The following is a 12,577-nucleotide window of genomic DNA, read 5'->3' as shown; positions in this document are numbered from 1 at the left end:
GGAATAAAATGTATAATTTAAAACGAGAGCATTATAATATTGCAGAATGTATTATCATTAAACATATGTCCCCCATCTATTAAAATTACAATAACATACAATTATAGTGGAGTAGGCCTAGGCCATAATGGTCACAATACAGAGATAATTTGCAATGCAACAATGAGACAGGCATTCATAATTGAAGATTATTAATTATTCATATTCATGAATAGGTTTACCCACTGTCTGTATGCATAAGCACTGTGTATTTCCTATGACAAATAGCTATGAATCTCTGTGCTGAAACAACACTAAATAGACTCCAGGTTAAGATAAACCTTTAAAAAAACAGAATCCTAACATCAGCATCACCACTAATGAAATTATCACTTTTAATGAGCTATAACCCACACATAACTTTGTTCTGAAGCTATGATTGACAGCAACATTAAGTTACCAAGGCAACATCCCAGGGTTCCTGTCCACCACATAAGGCGTATGACTTCCTGAATGACAGTGTAAAACCTCTGTAAAATTCATGACCTTCAAACTGTGAGTGAAATTCCCCCATTTATTGTTGTGGATGGGTCTGGCTCAGTTCCATCCCCAATATGGCCATGGGGCATAGCACCTGTATGCTTTATTGGTCTCACTTGTTTATCCACCAATTAGGTACTGTTTAAAGGTACAATCTGTAATTTCAACGGTACAATCTGTCATTTCAACAGTCTGACCCTGCCACTTTTGTTTGGTAAAATCAGTGTAGCCAGTGGCACCTAGTGGCCGCTATGAGATGAGTTGAGCAATTTGCATATATACCTAAAGCGTAATTCTTTGGGGGAGTGTTGATTCTTCCCCAGAGGACAGGGAAGCACATTCCCTGTTCACACCTTTTGGCTGTGTTTATGAAACTTTGTCGAACTTTGGGTAAGCTAACTTTGGTTTCTGGTTCTGTGAATGTTTTACCGCTTGCTAAAGTAATACGACAGCCATGTAAAACAATGATTTGTGTTTCAGTGATGTGATAAACGCTGTCTGTGAGATGTGGTATTGACACCATTTTGTTGGTTGTGTATGGCCTACCAGCACTGCTTGTAACATTGTAATGTGAATTGAGTCTATTTGATAATGTTGTGTATTTAATAAAGTATAAAAGTTTGATATTGCTATTTCTAAATGAGCCAGGGTGTAATTATGTTTGTATTTTTCAGAGCTTTAGAGACGCATTTGCCCTGGCAAAAGAGCTGGTACCACTGCAAAAGATTTGGGGTTGCCTTATCAGGTGCACTAGTTTATTTTGATTTGTTATATGTTTGTTTTTGTTTTTGTCTTAAACTGTCACCACTATCCCAGTGGGCACAGACAATCAATTAAACATCTATTCCACATTGGTTCAACGTAATTTCATTGAAATTATGTGGAAACAACGTTGATTCAACCAGTGTGATGTATTTAAGTTTGTGCATGCACGCTAATTACCACAAGTATGTTATCCACAAAAGTATTGCATCAATGTGCTATCTTACATAGAGTTTACAATCAGTGTGCTATCTTATAAAGAGTGTTTAATCATAAGTGTGTTTATCTTAAAGAGTGTGCATAATACTTTATTTATCCCACCCTGCTCCCTGCTGCTAATGATTTGTGTGTTCTCCGGTATACAGTGCATTCGGAAAGTATTCAGACCCCTTGACTTTTTCCACATTTTGTTATGTTACAGCCTTATTCTAAAATTGATTAAATAATTTTTTCCCCTCATCGATCTAAACACAATACCCCATAATGACAAAGCAAAAACAGGTTTTTAGAAATGTTTGCAAATGTAATAAAAATAAAAAACAGAAATACTTTATTTACATAGGTATTCAGACCCTTTGCTCTGAGACTCGTAATTGAGCTCAGGTGCATCCTGTTTCATTTGATCATTCTTGAGATGTTTCTACAACTTGATTGGAGTCCACCTGTGGTAAATTCAATTGATTGGACATGATTTGGAAAGGCACACACCTGTGTATATAAGGTCAGAGCAAAAACCAAGCCATGAGGATGAAGGAATTGGCCTTCGAGCTCCGAGACAAGATTGTGTCAGGCACAGATCTGGGGAAGGGTACCAAAACATTTCTGCAGCATTGAAGGTCCCCAAGAACACAGTGGCCTCCATCATTCTTAAATGGAAGAAGTTTCGAATTACCAATACTCTTCCTAGAGCTGGCTGCCCTGACAGAGCTCCAGAGTTCCTCTGTGGACATTGGAGAACCTTCCAGAAGGACAACCATCTCTGCAGCACTCCACCAATCAGGCCTTTATGGTAGAGTGGCCAGACGGAAGCCACTCTTCAGTAAAAGGCACATGACAGCCCGCTTGGAGTTTGCCAAAAGGCACCTAAAGGACTCTCAGACCATGAAAAACCAGATTCTCTGTTCTGATGAAACCAAGATTGAAGTCTTTGGCCTGAATGCCAAGTGTCACTCAAACCTGGCACCATCCTACGGTGAAGCATGGTGGTGGCAGCATCATGCTGTGGGGATGTTTTTCAGCGGCAGGGAATGGGAGACTAGTCAGGATCGAGGGAAAAATGGAGCAAAGTACAGAGAGATCCTTGATAAAAACCTGCTCCAGAGCACTCAGGACCTCAGACTGGGGCGAAGGTTCACCTTCTAACAGGAAAACGACCCTAAGCACACAACCAAGACAACGCAGGCGTGGCTTCGGGACAAGTCTCTGAATGCCTTTGAGTGGCCCAGCCAGAGCCCGGACTTGAACCCGATCGAACATCTCTGGAGAGACCTGAAAATAGCTGTGCAGCGACGCTCCCCATCCAACCTGACAGAGTTTGAGATGATCTGCAGAGAAGAATGGGAGAAACTCCCCCAAATACAGGTGTGCCAAGCTTGTAGCGTCATACCCAAGAAGACTTGAGGCTGTAATCACTGCCAAAGGTGCTTCAACAAAGTACTGAGTAAAGGGTCTGAATACTTATGTAAATCTAATATTTCACTTTTTTATTTGTTATAAAATAGCAAATATTTATAAAAACCTGTTTTTGCTTTGTCATTATGGGGTATTGTGTGTAGATTGATGAGGGGAAAAAAACTATTTAATCAATTTTAAAATAAGGCTGTAACATAACAAAATGTGGAAAAAGTTAAGGTGTCTGAATACTTTCCGAATGCACTTTAAATATGCTATGTAGAACTAACATGCCACTCCAACATGTAGAATAAGGAATCACGTCGGCTCCATTCATGGGATTTCTATCTGCAACGTTCGGGAACGTTTTGAAAACTGAATGTGGCCCAGGAATGCAATTGACGTGGCAAAGGGTCCGGACTTGACAGTAGTTGAACATCACCTTAGAGCAGCACATCTTGTTTTTCAAGAATACCTGCTGCAAGTACGAAGAGGTTTGCAGACTAGTTGGACGACCCGAATGAGCAAGACCGTCTGCTCTGCACGAATCTACTTGCCACGCAGGAATCAAAGGAAAATATGTGGTTGTTAATTTTTGCCAGATTACTTCACTGTGTGTCGGCTTATGATGTAGATCTGAAGAAACTGGATGGTCTCGTAGAAGCGTAGGTGGAGGTAACAAATAGTATGCAATTGCGTTCATATATTCTATTCTATTATATGGTTATTGTAAACAAATGTAGGCTACTACAAAGTAGCCTAAGACGAGAATCAATAAGAGCTAGGCTTTATATTGGTGGATATAATTATGGATCATGTTTGGTCACTGGATAAACGAATAGATCATTTCATTATAGTGTAGCCTGTTGTCATATGTGCGCATGCGTACGTGTTTGTGAGGAGGAAAATTAATGAATGGATGCTGTAAGTGAAACCATCCTCGTTTCTGCGCCTATGGGTGCTTCTCTATGATATTAGCATTTGACCAAACATTTTAGGAAATAAGTGCAATACAGTGATATGACCTATGGGTAAAGACAGACTCTCAAGGGTGTAGCCCAAACGGATTACCTACTTCCTGTAATCATTGTGTTCAATATAATGACAAATTAATTATTTCAATGTGGCAGAAAGATGAGATCTACGGTTTAATTTACAGTGTGCTAACAATGTCTTTTTCAAATATATTTCTCCTCTTTGTGAGAGAGAACATACTATTATCCTCCAGGGTGCATCACACCTGCCTGGATCATTGGGCGAAAAATGTGTTGTCGCTTGAGTTGGCATTTACCTGTGTGATACATACAGTTGAAGTCGGAAGTTTGCATACACTTAGGTTGGAGTCATTAAAACTTGTTTTTCGCCCACTTAGGTTGGAATCATTAAAACTTGTTTTTCAACCACTCCACAAATGTCTTGTTAACAAACTATAGTTTTGGCAAGTCGGTTAGGACATCTACTTTGTGCATGACACAAGTAATTTTTCCAACAATTGTTTACAGACAGATTATTTCACTTATAATTCACTGTATCACAATTCCAGTGGGTCAGAAGTTTACATACACTAAGTTGACTGTGCCTTTAAACAGCTTGGAAAATTCCAGAAAATGATGTCATGGCTTTAGAAGCTTCTGATAGGCTAATTTACATCATTTTAGTCAATTGGAGGTGTACCTGTGGATGTATTTCAAGGCCTACCTTCAAACTCAGTGCCTCTTTGCTTGACATCATGGGAAAATCAAAAGAAATCAGCCAAGACCTCAGACAATTTTTTGTAGACCTCCACAAGTCTGGTTCATCCTTGGGAGCAATTTCCAAATGCCTGAAGGTACCACGTTCATTTGTACAAACAATAGTATGCAAGTATAAACACCATGGGACCACGCAGCCGTCATACCGCTCAGGAAGGAGACGCGTTCTGTCTCCTAGAGATGAACGTACTTTGGTGCGAAAAGTGCAAGTCAATCCAAGAACAACAGCAAAGGACCTTGTGAAGATGCTGGAGGAAACAGGTACAAAAGTATCTATATCCACAGTAAAACGAGTCCTATATCGACATAACCTGAAAGGCCGCTCAGCAAGGAAGAAGCCACTGCTCCAAAACCGCCATAAAAAAGCCAGACTACGGTTTGCAACTGCACATGGGGACAAAGATTGTACTTTTTGGAGAAATGTCCTCTGGTCTGAAGAAACAAAAATAGAACTGTTTTGCCATAATGACCATTTGTTATGTTTGGAGAAAAAAGGGGGTCGCTTGCAAGCCGCAGAACACCATCCCAACCGTGAAGCACGGGGGTGGCAGCATCATGCTGTGGGGGTGCTTTGCTGCAGGAGGGACTGGTGCACTTCACAAAATTGATGGCATCATGAGGAAGGAAAATTATGTAGATATATTGAAGCAACATCTCAAGACATCAGTCAGGAAGTTAAAGCTTGGTTGCAAATGGGTCTTCCAAATGGACAATGACCCCAAGCATAATTCCGAAGTTGTGGCAAAATGACTTAAGGACAACAAAGTCAAGGTATTGGAGTGGCCATGACAAAGCCCTGACCTCAATTCTATAGAAAATGTGTGCGAACAAGGAGGCCTACAAACCTGACTCAGTTACACCAGCTCTGTCAGGAGGAATGGGCCAAAATTCACCCAACTTATTGTGGGAAGCTTGTGGAAGGTTACCCAAAACGTTTGACCCAAGTTAAACAATTTAAAGGCAATGCTACCAAATACTAATTGAGTGTATGTAAACTTCTGATCCACTGGGAATGTGATGAAAGAAATAAAAGCTGATCCACTGGGAATGTGATGAAAGAAATAAAAGCTGAAATAAATCGTTCTCTCTACTATTATTCTGACATTTCACATTCTTAAAATAAAGTGGTAATCCTAACTGACCTAAGACAGGGAATTTTTACTAGGATTAAATGTCAGGAATTGTGAACACTAACCACTTTTCCATCCAACCATTTCATGCAGATGAATTACCTGACCTGACCAATGAAAAAAGTCACTACCGGGCTGATGGAAACATGAAATGCCGGTACAATTTTCGAAATGCCAACCGATAATTTGTTCGTTCGACATGGTGGGATCTTTTTGTGTCTGGAAAATTAATTATGCGAGAAATGGTGTTGGAAACACCTTTATGCGCAAATATTAATATAGTTGATAACCATCATATAGAAGTAAACTTGGAGTCACGCGATGATATGGTGTGTGGTCCTCCCACTACGACTCGGGAAACCATACAGTTTATTAGGTCAGGGTTTCCAAAACTTGGTCCTGGGGCCCCTCCTGGGTGCATGATTTGGTTTTTGCCCTAGCACTACACAGCTGATTCAAATAACCAACTCATCATCAAGCTTCGATTATTTGAATCAGCTGTGTAGGGCTAGCCTACCTTCACTGTATCTTCTAGCTGTTGGCTAGCGCGCAGGTGCCAAGACCAGAGTAGGCACATTTGTGACAAAACTATCTGTAGAGTTGAAAATGCGATGGAAACACATTGAACTTTAGATTTTTATTCGGTACATGAAAACGTAAGCGAAAAAGTACATTTTGTGTGCACTACGTCATCATGAACTGACTTTTATCCGCAACAAGTCTGTTTGTTGGAAACCACAGGCGGCTGGTGGCACCTTCATTGGAGAGGATGACTCATTGTAATGGCTGGAACGGTATAAATGGAATTCCATACACTCCATTCCAGCCATTAGTATGAGCTTTCCTCCCCTCAGCAGCCTCCTATGGAACACACCACTAGCTGGGTTTCCATCCAATTGTCGACAGATTTTCATGCAAATATTCAAAAATCTGCATAAAAACAATATGCGCATTTTCCCACCAGAGATGTTTCCATAATTTACTTGTTGGGGATAAAAGTCTGTGTGTGATGACGTAGTGCATATAAAACTGAAATTTGCGGTTAAATCCATGTACCGAATAAAAATAGACATTAAATGGGTTTCCATCGCATTTTCTCTACTGATGTTTTTTTCACAAAATAAAGTGTTATATAGCGTGTGCCCACTGTGGTATTGGCATGTGCGCTCTAGCCAACAGCTCGCAGATAAAGTTCATTCGGAAAGTATTCAGACCCCTTTACTTTTTTCACATTTTGTTACGTTGCAGCCTTATTCTAAAATGTATTAAATACTTTTTTCCCCTCATCAATCTACACAGTCAGTCAGTCGCCTACTGCCCTGCTCCTGTCCTGGGGTGGATCTATAACCACTAGCCTGTTTTATGTCTGTTTCTCAGTCATGCAGAGAATGACAGCTGAACAGGCTGAGAGAGGTAAGCTCTTAAGTAGACCTATCCTAATCAACAGTCTTATCTGTATATGTAGGATATTGTAGATTGATATATTGCAAGTGTTGAAGTATTTGTAAAATGTATCGCGGTTTGCCCAAAAAAGCTGAGTTACACTAATCATCAACTCTTCTTTCCTCAGGTCAAAGCCTTTGTGATCGAGGACATTCCTCTTTAGTATCTTTTTCATTTTGGTGCTTGTGATGGCAGACGTGCAGAGATGTGATAGCCAATGTGTGGTAGGTAGGTGCTCTCCCGTGATATGTAAGCCATGCACTGAATAAGGTCTGGATTCACTTGTTGACCATGTTTCTATCTGATTTAACCACCTTAGAATAAATAATGAACGGCCTTCTCACTGATTTATAAACTACACTACATGACCAAAAGTATGTGGACACCTGATCGTCGAACATCTCATTCCAAAATCATGGGCATTGATATGGAGTTGGTCCCCCTTTTGCTGCTATAACAGCCTCCACTCTTCTGGGAAGGCTTTCCACTAGATGTTGGAACATTGCTGTGGGGACTTGCTTCCATTCAGCCACAAGAGCATTAATGAGGTCGGGCACTGATGTTGGGCGATTAGGCCTGGCTCGCAGTCTGCGTTTCAATTAATCCCAAAGGTGTTCGGTGGGGTTGAGGTCAGGGCTCTGTGCAGGCCGTTCAAGTTCTTCCACACCGATCTCGATAAACAATTTCTGTATGGACCTCGCTTTGTGCATGGGGGCATTGTCATGCTGAAACAGGAAAGGGCCTTCCCAAACTGTTGCCACAAAGTTGGATGCACAGAATCGTCTAGAATGTCATTGTATGCTGTAGCATTAAGATTTCCCTTCAATGGAACTAAGGGGCCTAGCCGAACCATGAAAAACAGCCCCATACCATTATTCCTCCTCCACCAAACTTTACAGTTGGCATTATGCATTTGGGTAGGTAGCATTTACCTGGCATCCGCCAAACCCAGATTCGTCCGTCCGACTGCCAGATGGTGAAGCGTGATTCATCACTCCAGAGAACGCGTTTCCACTGGTCCAGAGTCCAATGGCAGCGAGCTTTACACCACTCCAGCCAACACTTGTCATTGCACATGGTGAAGGATTACTGTTATACTATTCCAGGTATTCCTTAAAGAGGTAGGGTTTCAAGTGTCTCCGGAAGGTGGTCAGTGACTCCGCTGTCCTGGCGTCGTGGGGGAGCTTGTTCCACCATTGGGGTGCCAGAGCAGCGAATAGCTTTGACTGGGCTGAGCAGGAACTGTGCTTCCGTAGAAGTAGGGGAGCTAGCAGGCCAGAGGTGGATGAACGTAGTGCCCTCGTTTGGGTGTAGGGTCTGATCAGAGCCTGAAGGTAAGGAGGTGCCGTTCCCCTCACAGCTCCGTAGGCAAGCACCACGGTTTTGTAGTAGATGCGAGCTTCAACTGGAAGCCAGTGGAGTTTGTCTATGGAGATTGCATGGCTGTGTGATTAATTTTATACACCTGTCAGCAACAGGTGTGGATGAAATAGCCGAATCCACTAATTTGAAGGGGTGTCCACATACTTCTGTATATATAGTGTATGTACGTTTAATGTAAAGTGCTGCCGTATGGAGTAACGAGAATAGTTACACAGCAGATACATTTACTACACATTTGCATTCACCATCTGACAAAGTAAATGAAAGCTATTTCTGCATACAGAAGCTTATATACATTCTGATAACCCTAAAGCAAGCCGTAAACTTACCCTGCAGATAGCTTTCTGTCCTGAAGCAGTCACACCTCCAGCATGCAAGCCTGTCCTGAAGTCATCTCATAACTGAAGTGCTTTAGGATCCCTGTCCTGTATGGAGCACAAAGTCCAAACCTCACATGAAACAATTTCCTACTACCTGAAGAAAAATATAAACGGAACCATTTTCAACGATTTTACTGAGTTACAGTTCATATAAGGAAATCAGCCAATAAAATAAATTCATTAGGCCCTAATCTATGGATTTCACATGACTGGGAATACAGAAATGCATCTGTTGGTCACAGATACCTTAAAAAAAAAGGTAGGAGCGTGGATCAGAAAACCAATCAGTATCTGGTGTGACCATCATTTGCCCCATGCAGCATGACGCATCTCCTTCGCATAGAGTTGATCAGGCTGTTGATTGTGGCCTGTGGAATGTTGTCCCATTCCTCTTCAATGGCTGTGTGAAGTTGCTGGATATTGGTGGGAACTGGAACGCGCTGTCGTACTCGTCGATCTAGAGCATTCCAACCATGCTCAATGGGTGACATGTCTGGTCAGTATGCAGGCCATGGAAGAACTGGGACATTTTCAGCTTCCACGAATTGTGTGCGAGATGGGGCCGTGCATTATCATGCTGAAACATGAGGTGATGGCGGCGGGTGAATGGTACAACAATGGGCCTCAGGATCTTGTCACAGTATCTCTGTGCATTCAAATTGCCATCGATAAAATGCAATTGTGTTCATTGTCCATAGCTTATGCCTGCCCATACCATAACATTTTTTACATTTTAGTCATTTAGCAGACGCTCTTATCCAGAGCGACTTACAGTTAGTGAGTGCATACATTTTCATACATAACCCCACTGCCACTATGGGGCACTCTGTTCACAACATTGACATCAGCAAACCGCTCGCCCACACGACGCCATACTGCCATCTGCCCGGTACAGTTGAAACCGGGCTTCATCCGTGAAAAACACACTTCTCCAGCGTGCCAGTGGCCATCGAAGGGGAGCATTTGCCAACCGAAGAAAGTTATGACGCCGAACTGCAGTCAGGTCAAGACACTGGTGAAGATGACAAGCATGCAGATGAGCTTCCCTGAGACGGTTTCTGACAGTTTGTGCAGAAATTCTTCGGTTGTGCAAACCCACAGTTTCATCAGCTGTCCTGGTGGGTGGTCTCAGATGATCCCGCAGGTGAAGAAGCCAGATGTGGAGTTCCTGGGCTGGCGTGGTTACATGTGGTCTGCGGTTGTGAGGCCGGTTGGACGTACTGCCAAATTCTCTATAATGACGTTGGAGGCAGGTTATGGTAGAGAAATGAACATTCAATTATCTGGCAACAGCTCTGATGGACATTCCTGCATTCAGCATGCCAATTGCACGCTACCTCAAAACTTGAGACATCTGTGACAACTGCACATTTTAGAGTGGTCTTTTATTGTCCCCAACACAAGGTGCACCTGTGTAATGAACATGCTGTTTATAATTTTTTTCTCCCCAATTTCGATCTTGTCTCATCGCTGCAACTCTCGGGAGGTGAAGGTCGAGTCATATGTCCTCCAAAACATGACCCGCCAAACTTAACACCCACCCGCTTAACCCGGAAGCCAACCGCACCAATGTGTCGGAGGAAACACCAAGGTCAGCCTGCAGGCGCCCGGCGCGATGAGTTGCTAGAGCGCGATGAGCCAAGTAAAGCCCCCCGGCCAAACCCTCCCCTAACCCGGACGACGCTGGGCCAATTGTGCGCCGCCCTATGGGACTCCCGATCACGGTAGGTTGTGATACAGCTCGGGATCGATCCCGGGTCTGTAGTGACTGCGATGCAGTGCCTTAGACCGCATGAGCAGCAGTGTACAGCGTTTTCCTTTCTGTTTTCCATGAGTTTGCCTACAACTCCAGCACCTGCGGAAAATACCTGGATGTGCGTATGTTCTTCAGCTTTTGTACATCTTCTATTTCAGCTCATGAAACATGGGACCAACACTTTACATGTTGCGTTAATATTTTTGTTCAGTATAGCTGGTATGACAAGACAGCAGGTCCTGGACTGGGGTGTCAGACGCCTTTCCACGAGCATTGCATTTCCCTGTTTGCGACCCTTGACCCATGCCACCCCAGCCATAACCTGGTAATGTAGCACATCCCTGGGGCCGAACCTGAGCTTGTCCTCCTCAACCACTACTACGAAGAGCTGGACGTAAGTGAGCTGCTGAAACACACTCTGAAGTTTTACTGTATCTTTATCACATCTCTGGTGTTAATTTTCTGTGCTGTTTGTAGGTTCTGACTAGTGAGCTATAATGGTTAAGAAAATATTTGTCATAGAGATGCATGCATGTAAAGGGTGGGCCTACTATTGCACAGAAATTGTATGACAAACCTATTTGTGCAATGCTACATCTTGTGAAAGAATAGGGTATAGAGCCTGTATGCCTGTCCTGTTCAGCGCATCGCCCTGTCCGACATGGCCCGCTCTGAGATCAACGAGCTGCTGGAGAAGTTGGGCTTCTACAAGAAGGCTCAGCCTGAGGATGAGGTCCCAGAGGAGTTCCGATTCTCCCCCGCCAAGGACAGATCCTTCAAAGGCACCCCCAAGTCCCAGTCCTCCCCCTCCTCAGCCCCCACAGACAACGCTTCCTTTGAGTCCGACGCAGAGGCCAAACACTCTGACCTATAACCCTCACAGCAATAAAGAGGAGTCTGCGATCTGTGTGGACCTGGACAGACAGGGCTACTCTCCCCCAGGTCTGGTCAGAATGACAAGCAGGTCCTGGATCAGCACTTGGGGGAACAGTCTCTGTAGCATCAGCAAAGGTTTCAAAGGTCACACAAAAATTGCACATAAAACAATTTCTGCTGTTTGACCATTTATTTCCGGTGATGCGTATGATTTACCACTTAGTGTCAAGTGAGGGGTCTCTCCTTTGCTGATCTCTCTCGTGTGTCTAATGACTTCCTGTCCGCTGTGGAACTGAATGACGCCTCTGGCTGTAAAATCTCCTGATTGGCTTGGGGCTGATGTAACGTGTCCTGGTGGGTGGGGCTTAGGCACAAGGGGATTCAAGTGAAGGGGCTGACAAATGGTTGTAAAACAAAAACATGTAACACTTTCAATAATTTTGAAATTTTGTAGACTATCCATGTGCCATTTGTAGACTATCCACCCGAAAAACTAATTCCCATTGCTAACACATAAACAATTATTTTTTTATTTTTTTGTAAAATACCATTTAAAGACAAATCAACAACAAATACTTTGTCTTAAATTGGTTTTAATTGTTAATTTACATTTAATTGTGGAGTACAGATCAAATCAAATGTATTTATAAAGCCCTTTTTACATCAGCAGATGTCACAAAGTGCTTATACAGAAACCCAGCCTAAAACTCCAAACAGCAAGCAATGCAGATGTAGAAGCACCGTGGCTAGGAAAAACTCCCTAGAAAGCCAGGAACCTAGGAAGAAACCTAGAGAGGAACCAGGCTCTGAGGGGTGGCCAGTCCTATTCTACAGAAACAAGGAATTATGACGTGTCCAAGCATGTATGTACAGTACAGGATTCACTAGTTTGTGGAAGCTCTCTAGTTGCCAAATTGGCAGGAGCGGAATATTGAAAAATAGTAACTTTCTCAAGTCTCAATTACA

The 12,577-nt window shown here is 42.9% G+C and overlaps 1 pseudogene across 1 annotated transcript; it reads left to right on the top strand.

The window, feature by feature from the left end:
• The first annotated feature begins 3,471 nt into the window (after positions 1–3,471).
• On the top strand, positions 3,472–11,609 carry LOC311141096 (selenoprotein M-like; annotated as a pseudogene). Its single transcript has 5 exons — positions 3,472–3,567; positions 7,151–7,186; positions 7,344–7,378; positions 11,051–11,129; positions 11,379–11,609. The product of its transcript is annotated as a selenoprotein M-like (transcript).
• The last annotated feature ends 968 nt before the right edge of the window (positions 11,610–12,577 follow it).

This window comes from Coregonus lavaretus, assembly GCF_964263955.1.
Source record: "Coregonus lavaretus genome assembly, chromosome: 14".
NCBI classification, from domain to species: domain Eukaryota; kingdom Metazoa; phylum Chordata; class Actinopteri; order Salmoniformes; family Salmonidae; genus Coregonus; species Coregonus lavaretus.
This window is presented reverse-complemented; position numbering and strand designations above follow the sequence as displayed.